General features: G+C 54.9%; 34 non-coding genes across 34 annotated transcripts; all 34 read right to left on the reverse strand.

Moving 5' to 3' along the window:
* Positions 1-221: 221 nt before the first annotated feature.
* On the reverse strand, positions 222-303 carry Trnal-cag (transfer RNA leucine (anticodon CAG)). The gene has a single exon. It is a non-coding gene; the product is annotated as a tRNA-Leu (tRNA).
* A 78-nt stretch (positions 304-381) lies between these two features.
* Positions 382-463, reverse strand: Trnal-aag (transfer RNA leucine (anticodon AAG)). Its single transcript has one exon. It is a non-coding gene; the product is annotated as a tRNA-Leu (tRNA).
* A 288-nt stretch (positions 464-751) lies between these two features.
* On the reverse strand, positions 752-825 carry Trnah-gug (transfer RNA histidin (anticodon GUG)). Its single transcript has one exon. It is a non-coding gene; the product is annotated as a tRNA-His (tRNA).
* A 382-nt stretch (positions 826-1,207) lies between these two features.
* Trnae-cuc (transfer RNA glutamic acid (anticodon CUC)) lies at positions 1,208-1,280 on the reverse strand. The gene has a single exon. It is a non-coding gene; the product is annotated as a tRNA-Glu (tRNA).
* A 275-nt stretch (positions 1,281-1,555) lies between these two features.
* On the reverse strand, positions 1,556-1,637 carry Trnal-cag (transfer RNA leucine (anticodon CAG)). The gene has a single exon. It is a non-coding gene; the product is annotated as a tRNA-Leu (tRNA).
* A 78-nt stretch (positions 1,638-1,715) lies between these two features.
* Positions 1,716-1,797, reverse strand: Trnal-aag (transfer RNA leucine (anticodon AAG)). The gene has a single exon. It is a non-coding gene; the product is annotated as a tRNA-Leu (tRNA).
* A 290-nt stretch (positions 1,798-2,087) lies between these two features.
* Trnah-gug (transfer RNA histidin (anticodon GUG)) lies at positions 2,088-2,159 on the reverse strand. Its single transcript has one exon. It is a non-coding gene; the product is annotated as a tRNA-His (tRNA).
* Positions 2,160-2,544: 385 nt separating this feature from the next.
* On the reverse strand, positions 2,545-2,616 carry Trnae-cuc (transfer RNA glutamic acid (anticodon CUC)). The gene has a single exon. It is a non-coding gene; the product is annotated as a tRNA-Glu (tRNA).
* A 275-nt stretch (positions 2,617-2,891) lies between these two features.
* Positions 2,892-2,974, reverse strand: Trnal-cag (transfer RNA leucine (anticodon CAG)). The gene has a single exon. It is a non-coding gene; the product is annotated as a tRNA-Leu (tRNA).
* Positions 2,975-3,054: 80 nt separating this feature from the next.
* On the reverse strand, positions 3,055-3,136 carry Trnal-aag (transfer RNA leucine (anticodon AAG)). Its single transcript has one exon. It is a non-coding gene; the product is annotated as a tRNA-Leu (tRNA).
* Positions 3,137-3,425: 289 nt separating this feature from the next.
* Trnah-gug (transfer RNA histidin (anticodon GUG)) lies at positions 3,426-3,497 on the reverse strand. The gene has a single exon. It is a non-coding gene; the product is annotated as a tRNA-His (tRNA).
* A 384-nt stretch (positions 3,498-3,881) lies between these two features.
* On the reverse strand, positions 3,882-3,954 carry Trnae-cuc (transfer RNA glutamic acid (anticodon CUC)). Its single transcript has one exon. It is a non-coding gene; the product is annotated as a tRNA-Glu (tRNA).
* Positions 3,955-4,229: 275 nt separating this feature from the next.
* On the reverse strand, positions 4,230-4,311 carry Trnal-cag (transfer RNA leucine (anticodon CAG)). Its single transcript has one exon. It is a non-coding gene; the product is annotated as a tRNA-Leu (tRNA).
* A 78-nt stretch (positions 4,312-4,389) lies between these two features.
* On the reverse strand, positions 4,390-4,471 carry Trnal-aag (transfer RNA leucine (anticodon AAG)). The gene has a single exon. It is a non-coding gene; the product is annotated as a tRNA-Leu (tRNA).
* Positions 4,472-4,759: 288 nt separating this feature from the next.
* On the reverse strand, positions 4,760-4,831 carry Trnah-gug (transfer RNA histidin (anticodon GUG)). Its single transcript has one exon. It is a non-coding gene; the product is annotated as a tRNA-His (tRNA).
* A 384-nt stretch (positions 4,832-5,215) lies between these two features.
* Trnae-cuc (transfer RNA glutamic acid (anticodon CUC)) lies at positions 5,216-5,287 on the reverse strand. Its single transcript has one exon. It is a non-coding gene; the product is annotated as a tRNA-Glu (tRNA).
* Positions 5,288-5,561: 274 nt separating this feature from the next.
* Trnal-cag (transfer RNA leucine (anticodon CAG)) lies at positions 5,562-5,643 on the reverse strand. The gene has a single exon. It is a non-coding gene; the product is annotated as a tRNA-Leu (tRNA).
* Positions 5,644-5,721: 78 nt separating this feature from the next.
* Positions 5,722-5,803, reverse strand: Trnal-aag (transfer RNA leucine (anticodon AAG)). Its single transcript has one exon. It is a non-coding gene; the product is annotated as a tRNA-Leu (tRNA).
* A 288-nt stretch (positions 5,804-6,091) lies between these two features.
* On the reverse strand, positions 6,092-6,163 carry Trnah-gug (transfer RNA histidin (anticodon GUG)). The gene has a single exon. It is a non-coding gene; the product is annotated as a tRNA-His (tRNA).
* A 382-nt stretch (positions 6,164-6,545) lies between these two features.
* Trnae-cuc (transfer RNA glutamic acid (anticodon CUC)) lies at positions 6,546-6,617 on the reverse strand. Its single transcript has one exon. It is a non-coding gene; the product is annotated as a tRNA-Glu (tRNA).
* A 274-nt stretch (positions 6,618-6,891) lies between these two features.
* Trnal-cag (transfer RNA leucine (anticodon CAG)) lies at positions 6,892-6,973 on the reverse strand. Its single transcript has one exon. It is a non-coding gene; the product is annotated as a tRNA-Leu (tRNA).
* Positions 6,974-7,051: 78 nt separating this feature from the next.
* Positions 7,052-7,133, reverse strand: Trnal-aag (transfer RNA leucine (anticodon AAG)). The gene has a single exon. It is a non-coding gene; the product is annotated as a tRNA-Leu (tRNA).
* Positions 7,134-7,421: 288 nt separating this feature from the next.
* Trnah-gug (transfer RNA histidin (anticodon GUG)) lies at positions 7,422-7,493 on the reverse strand. Its single transcript has one exon. It is a non-coding gene; the product is annotated as a tRNA-His (tRNA).
* Positions 7,494-7,875: 382 nt separating this feature from the next.
* On the reverse strand, positions 7,876-7,947 carry Trnae-cuc (transfer RNA glutamic acid (anticodon CUC)). Its single transcript has one exon. It is a non-coding gene; the product is annotated as a tRNA-Glu (tRNA).
* A 274-nt stretch (positions 7,948-8,221) lies between these two features.
* Trnal-cag (transfer RNA leucine (anticodon CAG)) lies at positions 8,222-8,303 on the reverse strand. Its single transcript has one exon. It is a non-coding gene; the product is annotated as a tRNA-Leu (tRNA).
* A 78-nt stretch (positions 8,304-8,381) lies between these two features.
* Positions 8,382-8,463, reverse strand: Trnal-aag (transfer RNA leucine (anticodon AAG)). The gene has a single exon. It is a non-coding gene; the product is annotated as a tRNA-Leu (tRNA).
* A 741-nt stretch (positions 8,464-9,204) lies between these two features.
* On the reverse strand, positions 9,205-9,276 carry Trnae-cuc (transfer RNA glutamic acid (anticodon CUC)). The gene has a single exon. It is a non-coding gene; the product is annotated as a tRNA-Glu (tRNA).
* Positions 9,277-9,550: 274 nt separating this feature from the next.
* Trnal-cag (transfer RNA leucine (anticodon CAG)) lies at positions 9,551-9,632 on the reverse strand. The gene has a single exon. It is a non-coding gene; the product is annotated as a tRNA-Leu (tRNA).
* A 78-nt stretch (positions 9,633-9,710) lies between these two features.
* Trnal-aag (transfer RNA leucine (anticodon AAG)) lies at positions 9,711-9,792 on the reverse strand. The gene has a single exon. It is a non-coding gene; the product is annotated as a tRNA-Leu (tRNA).
* Positions 9,793-10,077: 285 nt separating this feature from the next.
* Positions 10,078-10,150, reverse strand: Trnah-gug (transfer RNA histidin (anticodon GUG)). The gene has a single exon. It is a non-coding gene; the product is annotated as a tRNA-His (tRNA).
* Positions 10,151-10,533: 383 nt separating this feature from the next.
* Positions 10,534-10,606, reverse strand: Trnae-cuc (transfer RNA glutamic acid (anticodon CUC)). The gene has a single exon. It is a non-coding gene; the product is annotated as a tRNA-Glu (tRNA).
* Positions 10,607-11,124: 518 nt separating this feature from the next.
* Positions 11,125-11,206, reverse strand: Trnal-aag (transfer RNA leucine (anticodon AAG)). Its single transcript has one exon. It is a non-coding gene; the product is annotated as a tRNA-Leu (tRNA).
* A 290-nt stretch (positions 11,207-11,496) lies between these two features.
* Trnah-gug (transfer RNA histidin (anticodon GUG)) lies at positions 11,497-11,569 on the reverse strand. The gene has a single exon. It is a non-coding gene; the product is annotated as a tRNA-His (tRNA).
* Positions 11,570-12,456: 887 nt separating this feature from the next.
* Positions 12,457-12,539, reverse strand: Trnal-aag (transfer RNA leucine (anticodon AAG)). Its single transcript has one exon. It is a non-coding gene; the product is annotated as a tRNA-Leu (tRNA).
* Positions 12,540-12,825: the final 286 nt, after the last annotated feature.

A 12,825-nucleotide genomic window follows, 5' to 3' on the forward strand; every position in this document is an offset into this window, starting at 1 on the left:
ACGACAACTGTAAACATAGACGCTCCCACTTTGTACAACGGCATGCTCGGGACACCGTTTCGTGGAGACGAACGCCAGCCATCATGACACCAAACTGCGCCTGTGAATCATGTCGTTGCACCGCGCACTGTGCTGCGACAATTTAAGAAAGAGACGCTCACGGCTTGCTGCGCTGTTTCGTCGCGGGTAGTCAGTGCTCCGGCTTTCGAGACAGAAAACATTGGCAGAGGTGGGATTCGAACCCACGCCTCCGAGGAGACTGGTGCCTGAAACCAGCGCCTTAGACCGCTCGGCCACGCTACCGACGCCGCACGGCGGTCAGAGGAGCTGCGTTCTACCCCACGAGAAAACACCGCAATGGCACAAAAAACGAGAAAAAATTGGCAGCGGTGGGATTCGAACCCACGCCTCCGAAGAGACTGGTGCCTTAAACCAGCGCCTTAGACCGCTCGGCCACGCTACCTGTGCCAGTGTTCTTCGCTTTTGTAGAAACAGTCCACGACACAGCTTCCTGTTCTGCTGCGACTGGCTGCTCATCCATTGCACCTCAAACAAATGCCTTCTTCGAATAGAGATTCACTACACAGGCAGCTGCCCGCGTTCTGGTGCGGCGGCATTACGTGTTGATAATGAATTGGTAGTGCCACCTGCAGCCTGCGGAACATGAGTGAAAAATCAAGAGGGCACCGTGTTTTCAAACACTGAGTCACAATCGTCACTGCAGCGACAGCAAGGCAAAAAGTTTAAAAATTGCCGTGACCCAGGATTCGAAACCTGGGTTATTGCGGCCACAACGCAATGTCCTAACCACTAGACGATCACGGCCACGGAAGCACCGCCGACAGCAGTTCTCGCGACTGCAAGTGGCGATGAACAGCAAAGCTCGGCCCACACACCACTGCGTCTCCCCACAGCTGTGTCAGACGCGATCTCCATTATATGTACACTGGCAAACGAACGTGTCTGCGCTGTTAGGACACCAAGCAGTGTGGTAGCTGCATTCAACCCCCGTGGCAATGTCTTGCAGTCCTCCAAGTCTGTTGACCACAGGTATGTGCGGTCGATAAGAGGTGGACAGATGTCGCATCGCTCTCGCCGTCACTTGTCACGCCGAATCGTACTTAACGTAGTTTTCTGCAAGCGTCAGCGGAGCGTCAGTCGAGCTAAGTCGGGCCAAGTCGCATAAGAGGAGCAACAAAATGCGCATTTCCGGTACCGGGAATCGAACCCCGGGCCTCCTGGGTGAGAGCCAGGTATCCTAGCCACTAGACCACACCGGACAACGGCACAAGGGCTCCTCCAGCGAACACAGCAAGCTGTACGCACGCTACTTAACGACAACTGTAAACATAGACGCTCCCACTTTGTACAACGGCATGCTCGGGACACGTTTCGTGGAGACGAACGCCAGCCATCATGACACCAAACTGCGCCTGTGAATCATGTCGTTGCACCGCGCCACTGTGCTGCGACAATTTAAGAAAGAGACGCTCACGGCTTGCTGCGCTGTTTCGTCGCGGGTAGTCAGTGCTCCGGCTTTCGAGACAGAAAACATTGGCAGCGGTGGGATTCGAACCCACGCCTCCGAGGAGACTGGTGCCTGAAACCAGCGCCTTAGACCGCTCGGCCACGCTACCGACGCCGCACGGCGGTCAGAGGAGCTGCGTTCTACCCCACGAGAAAACACCGCAATGGCACAAAAAACGAGAAAAAATTGGCAGCGGTGGGATTCGAACCCACGCCTCCGAAGAGACTGGTGCCTTAAACCAGCGCCTTAGACCGCTCGGCCACGCTACCTGTGCCAGTGTTCTTCGCTTTTGTAGAAACAGTCCACGACACAGCTTCCTGTTCTGCTGCGACTGGCTGCTCATCCATTGCACCTCAAACAAATGCCTTCTTCGAATAGAGATTCACTACACAGGCAGCTGCCCCGCGTTCTGGTGCGGCGGCATTACGTGTTGATAATGAATTGGTAGTGCCACCTGCAGCCTGCGGAACATGAGTGAAAAATCAAGAGGGGCACCGTGTTTTCAAACACTGAGTCACAATCGTCACTGCAGCGACAGCAAGGCAAAAAGTTTAAAAATTGCCGTGACCAGGATTCGAACCTGGGTTATTGCGGCCACAACGCAATGTCCTAACCACTAGACGATCACGGCCCACGGAAGCCACCGCCGACAGCAGTTCTCGCGACTGCAAGTGGCGATGAACAGCAAAGCTCGGCCCACACACCACTGCGTCTCCCCACAGCTGTGTCAGACGCGATCTCCATTATATGTACACTGGCAAACGAACGTGTCTGCGCTGTTAGGACACCAAGCAGTGTGGTTAGCTGCATTCAACCCCCGTGGCAATGTCTTGCAGTCCTCCAAGTCTGTTGACCACAGGTATGTGCGTCGATAAGAGGTGGACAGATGTCGCATCGCTCTCGCCGTCACTTGTCACGCCGAATCGTACTTAACGTAGTTTTTCTGCAAGCGTCAGCGGAGCGTCAGTCGAGCTAAGTCGGGCCAAGTCGCATAAGAGGAGCAACAAAATGCGCATTTCCGGTACCGGGAATCGAACCCGGGCCTCCTGGGTGAGAGCCAGGTATCCTAGCCACTAGACCACACCGGACAACGGCACAAGGGCTCCTCCAGCGAACACAGCAAGCTGTACGCACGCTACTTAAACGACAACTGTAAACATAGACGCTCCCACTTTGTACAACGGCATGCTCGGGACACGTTTCGTGGAGACGAACGCCAGCCATCATGACACCAAACTGCGCCTGTGAATCATGTCGTTGCACCGCGCACTGTGCTGCGACAATTTAAGAAAGAGACGCTCACGGCTTGCTGCGCTGTTTCGTCGCGGGTAGTCAGTGCTCCGGCTTTCGAGACAGAAAACATTGGCAGAGGTGGGATTCGAACCCACGCCTCCGAGGAGACTGGTGCCCTGAAACCAGCGCCTTAGACCGCTCGGCCACGCTACCGACGCCGCACGGCGGTCAGAGGAGCTGCGTTCTACCCCCACGAGAAAACACCGCAATGGCACAAAAAAACGAGAAAAAATTGGCAGCGGTGGGATTCGAACCCACGCCTCCGAAGAGACTGGTGCCTTAAACCAGCGCCTTAGACCGCTCGGCCACGCTACCTGTGCCAGTGTTCTTCGCTTTTGTAGAAACAGTCCACGACACAGCTTCCTGTTCTGCTGCGACTGGCTGCTCATCCATTGCACCTCAAACAAATGCCTTCTTCGAATAGAGATTCACTACACAGGCAGCTGCCCGCGTTCTGGTGCGGCGGCATTACGTGTTGATAATGAATTGGTAGTGCCCACCTGCAGCCTGCGGAACATGAGTGAAAAATCAAGAGGGCACCGTGTTTTCAAACACTGAGTCACAATCGTCACTGCAGCGACAGCAAGGCAAAAAGTTTAAAAATTGCCGTGACCAGGATTCGAACCTGGGTTATTGCGGCCACAACGCAATGTCCTAACCACTAGACGATCACGGCCACGGAAGCACCGCCGACAGCAGTTCTCGCGACTGCAAGTGGCGATGAACAGCAAAAGCTCGGCCCACACACCACTGCGTCTCCCCACAGCTGTGTCAGACGCGATCTCCATTATATGTACACTGGCAAACGAACGTGTCTGCGCTGTTAGGGACACCAAGCAGTGTGGTTAGCTGCATTCAACCCCCGTGGCAATGTCTTGCAGTCCTCCAAGTCTGTTGACCACAGGTATGTGCGTCGATAAGAGGTGGACAGATGTCGCATCGCTCTCGCCGTCACTTGTCACGCCGAATCGTACTTAACGTAGTTTTCTGCAAGCGTCAGCGGAGCGTCAGTCGAGCTAAGTCGGGCCAAGTCGCATAAGAGGAGCAACAAAATGCGCATTTCCCGGTACCGGGAATCGAACCCGGGCCTCCTGGGTGAGAGCCAGGTATCCTAGCCACTAGACCACACCGGACAACGGCACAAGGGCTCCTCCAGCGAACCACAGCAAGCTGTACGCACGCTACTTAACGACAACTGTAAACATAGACGCTCCCACTTTGTACAACGGCATGCTCGGGACACGTTTCGTGGAGACGAACGCCAGCCATCATGACACCAAACTGCGCCTGTGAATCATGTCGTTGCACCGCGCACTGTGCTGCGACAATTTAAGAAAGAGACGCTCACGGCTTGCTGCGCTGTTTCGTCGCGGGTAGTCAGTGCTCCGGCTTTCGAGACAGAAAACATTGGCAGCGGTGGGATTCGAACCCACGCCTCCGAGGAGACTGGTGCCTGAAACCAGCGCCTTAGACCGCTCGGCCACGCTACCGACGCCGCACGGCGGTCAGAGGAGCTGCGTTCTACCCCACGAGAAAACACCGCAATGGCACAAAAAACGAGAAAAAATTGGCAGCGGTGGGATTCGAACCCACGCCTCCGAAGAGACTGGTGCCTTAAACCAGCGCCTTAGACCGCTCGGCCACGCTACCTGTGCCAGTGTTCTTCGCTTTTGTAGAAACAGTCCACGACACAGCTTCCTGTTCTGCTGCGACTGGCTGCTCATCCATTGCACCTCAAACAAATGCCTTCTTCGAATAGAGATTCACTACACAGGCAGCTGCCCGCGTTCTGGTGCGGCGGCATTACGTGTTGATAATGAATTGGTAGTGCCACCTGCAGCCTGCGGAACATGAGTGAAAAATCAAGAGGGCACCGTGTTTTCAAACACTGAGTCACAATCGTCACTGCAGCGACAGCAAGGCAAAAAGTTTAAAAATTGCCGTGACCAGGATTCGAACCTGGGTTATTGCGGCCACAACGCAATGTCCTAACCACTAGACGATCACGGCCACGGAAGCACCGCCGACAGCAGTTCTCGCGACTGCAAGTGGCGATGAACAGCAAAGCTCGGCCCACACACCACTGCGTCTCCCCCACAGCTGTGTCAGACGCGATCTCCATTATATGTACACTGGCAAACGAACGTGTCTGCGCTGTTAGGACACCAAGCAGTGTGGTTAGCTGCATTCAACCCCCGTGGCAATGTCTTGCAGTCCTCCAAGTCTGTTGACCACAGGTATGTGCGTCGATAAGAGGTGGACAGATGTCGCATCGCTCTCGCCGTCACTTGTCACGCCGAATCGTACTTAACGTAGTTTTCTGCAAGCGTCAGCGGAGCCGTCAGTCGAGCTAAGTCGGGCCAAGTCGCATAAGAGGAGCAACAAAATGCGCATTTCCGGTACCGGGAATCGAACCCGGGCCTCCTGGGTGAGAGCCAGGTATCCTAGCCACTAGACCACACCGGACAACGGCACAAGGGCTCCTCCAGCGAACACAGCAAGCTGTACGCACGCTACTTAACGACAACTGTAAACATAGACGCTCCCACTTTGTACAACGGCATGCTCGGGACACGTTTCGTGGAGACGAACGCCAGCCATCATGACACCAAACTGCGCCTGTGAATCATGTCGTTGCACCGCGCACTGTGCTGCGACAATTTAAGAAAGAGACGCTCACGGCTTGCTGCGCTGTTTCGTCGCGGGTAGTCAGTGCTCCGGCTTTCGAGACAGAAAACATTGGCAGCGGTGGGATTCGAACCCACGCCTCCGAGGAGACTGGTGCCTGAAACCAGCGCCTTAGACCGCTCGGCCACGCTACCGACGCCGCACGGCGGTCAGAGGAGCTGCGTTCTACCCCACGAGAAAACACCGCAATGGCACAAAAAACGAGAAAAAATTGGCAGCGGTGGGATTCGAACCCACGCCTCCGAAGAGACTGGTGCCTTAAACCAGCGCCTTAGACCGCTCGGCCACGCTACCTGTGCCAGTGTTCTTCGCTTTTGTAGAAACAGTCCACGACACAGCTTCCTGTTCTGCTGCGACTGGCTGCTCATCCATTGCACCTCAAACAAATGCCTTCTTCGAATAGAGATTCACTACACAGGCAGCTGCCCGCGTTCTGGTGCGGCGGCATTACGTGTTGATAATGAATTGGTAGTGCCACCTGCAGCCTGCGGAACATGAGTGAAAAATCAAGAGGGCACCGTGTTTTCAAACACTGAGTCACAATCGTCACTGCAGCGACAGCAAGGCAAAAAGTTTAAAAATTGCCGTGACCAGGATTCGAACCTGGGTTATTGCGGCCACAACGCAATGTCCTAACCACTAGACGATCACGGCCACGGAAGCACCGCCGACAGCAGTTCTCGCGACTGCAAGTGGCGATGAACAGCAAAGCTCGGCCCACACACCACTGCGTCTCCCCACAGCTGTGTCAGACGCGATCTCCATTATATGTACACTGGCAAACGAACGTGTCTGCGCTGTTAGGACACCAAGCAGTGTGGTTAGCTGCATTCAACCCCCGTGGCAATGTCTTGCAGTCCTCCAAGTCTGTTGACCACAGGTATGTGCGTCGATAAGAGGTGGACAGATGTCGCATCGCTCTCGCCGTCACTTGTCACGCCGAATCGTACTTAACGTAGTTTTCTGCAAGCGTCAGCGGAGCGTCAGTCGAGCTAAGTCGGGCCAAGTCGCATAAGAGGAGCAACAAAATGCGCATTTCCGGTACCGGGAATCGAACCCGGGCCTCCTGGGTGAGAGCCAGGTATCCTAGCCACTAGACCACACCGGACAACGGCACAAGGGCTCCTCCAGCGAACACAGCAAGCTGTACGCACGCTACTTAACGACAACTGTAAACATAGACGCTCCCACTTTGTACAACGGCATGCTCGGGACACGTTTCGTGGAGACGAACGCCAGCCATCATGACACCAAACTGCGCCTGTGAATCATGTCGTTGCACCGCGCACTGTGCTGCGACAATTTAAGAAAGAGACGCTCACGGCTTGCTGCGCTGTTTCGTCGCGGGTAGTCAGTGCTCCGGCTTTCGAGACAGAAAACATTGGCAGCGGTGGGATTCGAACCCACGCCTCCGAGGAGACTGGTGCCTGAAACCAGCGCCTTAGACCGCTCGGCCACGCTACCGACGCCGCACGGCGGTCAGAGGAGCTGCGTTCTACCCCACGAGAAAACACCGCAATGGCACAAAAAACGAGAAAAAATTGGCAGCGGTGGGATTCGAACCCACGCCTCCGAAGAGACTGGTGCCTTAAACCAGCGCCTTAGACCGCTCGGCCACGCTACCTGTGCCAGTGTTCTTCGCTTTTGTAGAAACAGTCCACGACACAGCTTCCTGTTCTGCTGCGACTGGCTGCTCATCCATTGCACCTCAAACAAATGCCTTCTTCGAATAGAGATTCACTACACAGGCAGCTGCCCGCGTTCTGGTGCGGCGGCATTACGTGTTGATAATGAATTGGTAGTGCCACCTGCAGCCTGCGGAACATGAGTGAAAAATCAAGAGGGCACCGTGTTTTCAAACACTGAGTCACAATCGTCACTGCAGCGACAGCAAGGCAAAAAGTTTAAAAATTGCCGTGACCAGGATTCGAACCTGGGTTATTGCGGCCACAACGCAATGTCCTAACCACTAGACGATCACGGCCACGGAAGCACCGCCGACAGCAGTTCTCGCGACTGCAAGTGGCGATGAACAGCAAAGCTCGGCCCACACACCACTGCGTCTCCCCACAGCTGTGTCAGACGCGATCTCCATTATATGTACACTGGCAAACGAACGTGTCTGCGCTGTTAGGACACCAAGCAGTGTGGTTAGCTGCATTCAACCCCCGTGGCAATGTCTTGCAGTCCTCCAAGTCTGTTGACCACAGGTATGTGCGTCGATAAGAGGTGGACAGATGTCGCATCGCTCTCGCCGTCACTTGTCACGCCGAATCGTACTTAACGTAGTTTTCTGCAAGCGTCAGCGGAGCGTCAGTCGAGCTAAGTCGGGCCAAGTCGCATAAGAGGAGCAACAAAATGCGCATTTCCGGTACCGGGAATCGAACCCGGGCCTCCTGGGTGAGAGCCAGGTATCCTAGCCACTAGACCACACCGGACAACGGCACAAGGGCTCCTCCAGCGAACACAGCAAGCTGTACGCACGCTACTTAACGACAACTGTAAACATAGACGCTCCCACTTTGTACAACGGCATGCTCGGGACACGTTTCGTGGAGACGAACGCCAGCCATCATGACACCAAACTGCGCCTGTGAATCATGTCGTTGCACCGCGCACTGTGCTGCGACAATTTAAGAAAGAGACGCTCACGGCTTGCTGCGCTGTTTCGTCGCGGGTAGTCAGTGCTCCGGCTTTCGAGACAGAAAACATTGGCAGCGGTGGGATTCGAACCCACGCCTCCGAGGAGACTGGTGCCTGAAACCAGCGCCTTAGACCGCTCGGCCACGCTACCGACGCCGCACGGCGGTCAGAGGAGCTGCGTTCTACCCCACGAGAAAACACCGCAATGGCACAAAAAACGAGAAAAAATTGGCAGCGGTGGGATTCGAACCCACGCCTCCGAAGAGACTGGTGCCTTAAACCAGCGCCTTAGACCGCTCGGCCACGCTACCTGTGCCAGTGTTCTTCGCTTTTGTAGAAACAGTCCACGACACAGCTTCCTGTTCTGCTGCGACTGGCTGCTCATCCATTGCACCTCAAACAAATGCCTTCTTCGAATAGAGATTCACTACACAGGCAGCTGCCCGCGTTCTGGTGCGGCGGCATTACGTGTTGATAATGAATTGGTAGTGCCACCTGCAGCCTGCGGAACATGAGTGAAAAATCAAGAGGGCACCGTGTTTTCAAACACTGAGTCACAATCGTCACTGCAGCGACAGCAAGGCAAAAAGTTTAAAAATTGCCGTGACCAGGATTCGAACCTGGGTTATTGGGCCACAACGCAATGTCCTAACCACTAGACGATCACGGCCACGGAAGCACCGCCGACAGCAGTTCTCGCGACTGCAAGTGGCGATGAACAGCAAAGCTCGGCCCACACACCACTGCGTCTCCCCACAGCTGTGTCAGACGCGATCTCCATTATATGTACACTGGCAAACGAACGTGTCTGCGCTGTTAGGACACCAAGCAGTGTGGTTAGCTGCATTCAACCCCCGTGGCAATGTCTTGCAGTCCTCCAAGTCTGTTGACCACAGGTATGTGCGTCGATAAGAGGTGGACAGATGTCGCATCGCTCTCGCCGTCACTTGTCACGCCGAATCGTACTTAACGTAGTTTTCTGCAAGCGTCAGCGGAGCGTCAGTCGAGCTAAGTCGGGCCAAGTCGCATAAGAGGAGCAACAAAATGCGCATTTCCGGTACCGGGAATCGAACCCGGGCCTCCTGGGTGAGAGCCAGGTATCCTAGCCACTAGACCACACCGGACAACGGCACAAGGGCTCCTCCAGCGAACACAGCAAGCTGTACGCACGCTACTTAACGACAACTGTAAACATAGACGCTCCCACTTTGTACAACGGCATGCTCGGGACACGTTTCGTGGAGACGAACGCCAGCCATCATGACACCAAACTGCGCCTGTGAATCATGTCGTTGCACCGCGCACTGTGCTGCGACAATTTAAGAAAGAGACGCTCACGGCTTGCTGCGCTGTTTCGTCGCGGGTAGTCAGTGCTCCGGCTTTCGAGACAGAAAACATTGGCAGCGGTGGGATTCGAACCCACGCCTCCGAGGAGACTGGTGCCTGAAACCAGCGCCTTAGACCGCTCGGCCACGCTACCGACGCCGCACGGCGGTCAGAGGAGCTGCGTTCTACCCCACGAGAAAACACCGCAATGGCACAAAAAACGAGAAAAAATTGGCAGCGGTGGGATTCGAACCCACGCCTCCGAAGAGACTGGTGCCTTAAACCAGCGCCTTAGACCGCTCGGCCACGCTACCTGTGCCAGTGTTCTTCGCTTTTGTAGAAACACGACACAGCTTCCTGTTCTGCTGCGACTGGCTGCTCATCCATTGCACCTCAAACAAATGCCCTTCTTCGAAGAGAGATTCACTACACAGGCAGCTGCCCGCGCTCTGGTGCGGCGGCATTACGTGTTGATAATGAATTGGTAGTGCCACCTGCAGCCTGCGGAACATGAGTGACAAAATCAAGAGGGCACCGTGTTTTCAAACACTGAGTCACAATCGTCACTGCAGCGACAGCAAGGCAAAAAGTTTAAAAATTGCCGTGACCAGGATTCGAACCTGGGTTATTGCGGCCACAACGCCAATGTCCTAACCACTAGACGATCACGGCCACGGAAGCACCGCCGACAGCAGTTCTCGCGACTGCAAGTGGCGATGAACAGCAAAGCTCGGCCCCACACACCACTGCGTCTCCCCACAGCTGTGTCAGACGCGATCTCCATTATATGTATACTGGCAAACGAACGTGTCTGCGCTGTTAGGACACCAAGCAGTGTGGTTAGCTGCATTCAACCCCAGTGGCAATGTCTTGCAGTCCTCCAAGTCTGATGACCACAGGTATGTGCCTCGATTAGAGGTGGACAGATGTCGCATCGCTCTCGCCGTCACTTGTCACGCCGAATCGTACTTAACGTAGTTTTCTGCAAGCGTCAGCGGAGCGTCAGTCGAGCTAAGTCGGGCCAAGTCGCATAAGAGGAGCAGCAAAATGCGCATTTCCGGTACCGGGAATCGAACCCGGGCCTCCTGGGTGAGAGCCAGGTATCCTAGCCACTAGACCACACCGGGACAACGGCACAAGGGCTCCTCCAGCGAACACAGCAAGCTATACGCACGCTACTTAACGACAACTGTAAACATAACAACCGGCAAAGCACAAGGGGCTCCTCCAGCGAACACAGCAAGCTATACGCACGCTACTTAACGACAACTGTAAAAAATAGACGCTCCCACTTTGTACAACTGGCATGCTCGGGACACCATTTCGTGGAGACAAACGCCAGCCATCATGACACCAAACTGCCCCTGTGAATCATGTCGTTGCACCGCCGCACTGTGCTGCGACAATTTAAGAAAGAGACGCTCACGGTTTGCTGCGCTGTTTCGTCGCGGGTAGTCAGTGCTCCGGCTTTCGAGACAGAAAACATTGGCAGCGGTGGATTCGAACCCACGCCTCCGAGGTAGACTGGTGCCTGAAAACCAGCGCCTTAGACCGCTCGGCCACGCTACCGACGCCGCACGGCGGTCAGAGGAGCTGCGTTCTACCCCACGAGAAAACACCGCAATGCACAAAAAGCGAGAACAAATTGGCAGCGGTGGGATTCGAACCCACGCCTCCGAAGAGACTGGTGCCTTAAACCAGCGCCTTAGACCGCTCGGCCACGCTACCTTTGCCAGTTGTTCTTCGCTTTTGTAGAAACAGTCCACGACACAGCTTCCTGTTCTGCTGCGACTGGCTGCTCATCCATTGCACCTCAAACAAATGCCTTCTTCGAATAGAGATTCACTACACAGGCAGCTGCCCCGCGCTCTGGTGCGGCGGCATTACGTGTTGATAATGAATTGGTAGTGCCACCTGCAGCCTGCGGAACATGAGTGAAAAAATCAAGAGGGCGCCGTGATTTCAAACACTGAGTCACAATCGTCACTGCAGCGACAGCAAGGCAAAAGTTTAAAAATTGCCGTGACCAGGATTCGAACCTGGGTTATTGCGGCCACAACGCAATGTCCCTAACCACTAGACGATCACGGCCACGGAAGCACCGCCGACAGCAGTTCTCGGCGACTGCAAGTGGCGATGAACAGCAAAGCTCGGCCCCACACACCACTGCGTCTCCCCACAGCTGTGTCAGACGCGGTCTCCATTATATGTATACTGGCAAACGAACGTGTCTGCGCTGTTAGGACACCAAGCAGTGTGGTTAGCTGCATTCAACCCCCGTGGCAATGTCTTGCAGTCCCTCCAAGTCTGTTGACCCACAGGTATGTGCCTCGATAAGAGGTGGACAGATGTCGCATCGCTCTCGCCGTCACTTGTCACGCCGAATCGTACTTAACGTAGTTTTCTGCAAGCGTCAGTCGAGCTAAGTCGGGCCAAGTCGCATAAGAGGAGCAACAAAATGCGCATTTTCCGGGTACCGGGGAATCGAACCCGGGCCTCCTGGGTGAGAGCAGGTATCCTAGCCACTAGACCACACCGGACAACGGCACAAGGGCTCCTCCAGCGAACACAGCAAGCTATACGCACGCTACTTAACGACAACTGTAAAAATAGACGCTCCCACTTTGTACAACGGCATGCTCGGGACACATTTCGTGGAGACAAAACGCCAGCCATCATGACACCAAACTGCCCCTGTGAATCATGTCGTTGCACCGGCGCACTGTGCTGCGACAATTTAAGAAAGAGACGCTCACGGTTTGCTGCGCTGTTTCGTCGCGGGTAGTCAGTGCTCCGGCTTTCGAGACAGAAAAACATTGGCAGCGGTGGGATTCGAACCCACGCCTCCGAGGAGACTGGTGCCTGAAAACCAGCGCCTTAGACCGCTCGGCCACGCTACCGACGCCGCACGGCGGTCAGAGGAGCTGCGTTCTACCCCACGAGAAAACACCGCAATGGCACAAAAAGCGAGAACAAATTGGCAGCGGTGGGATTCGAAACCCACGCCTCCGAAGAGACTGGTGCCTTAAACCAGCGCCTTAGACCGCTCGGCCACGCTACCTTTGCCAGTGTTCTTCGCTTTTGTAGAAACAGTCCACGACACAGCTTCCTGTTCTGCTGCGACTGGCTGCTCATCCATTGCACCTCAAACAAATGCCTTCTTCGAATAGAGATTCACTACACAGGCAGCTGCCCGCGCTCTGGTGCGGCGGCATTACGTGTTGATAATGAATTGGTAGTGCCACCTGCAGCCTGCGGAACATGAGTGAAAAATCAAGAGGGCACCGTGTTTTCAAACACTGAGTCACAATCGTCACTGCAGCGACAGCAAGGCAAAAAGTTTAAAA

The sequence above is a fragment of the Schistocerca cancellata genome, unplaced genomic scaffold, assembly GCF_023864275.1.
Source record: "Schistocerca cancellata isolate TAMUIC-IGC-003103 unplaced genomic scaffold, iqSchCanc2.1 HiC_scaffold_451, whole genome shotgun sequence".
In the NCBI taxonomy this organism is placed as follows: Eukaryota; Metazoa; Arthropoda; class Insecta; order Orthoptera; family Acrididae; genus Schistocerca; species Schistocerca cancellata.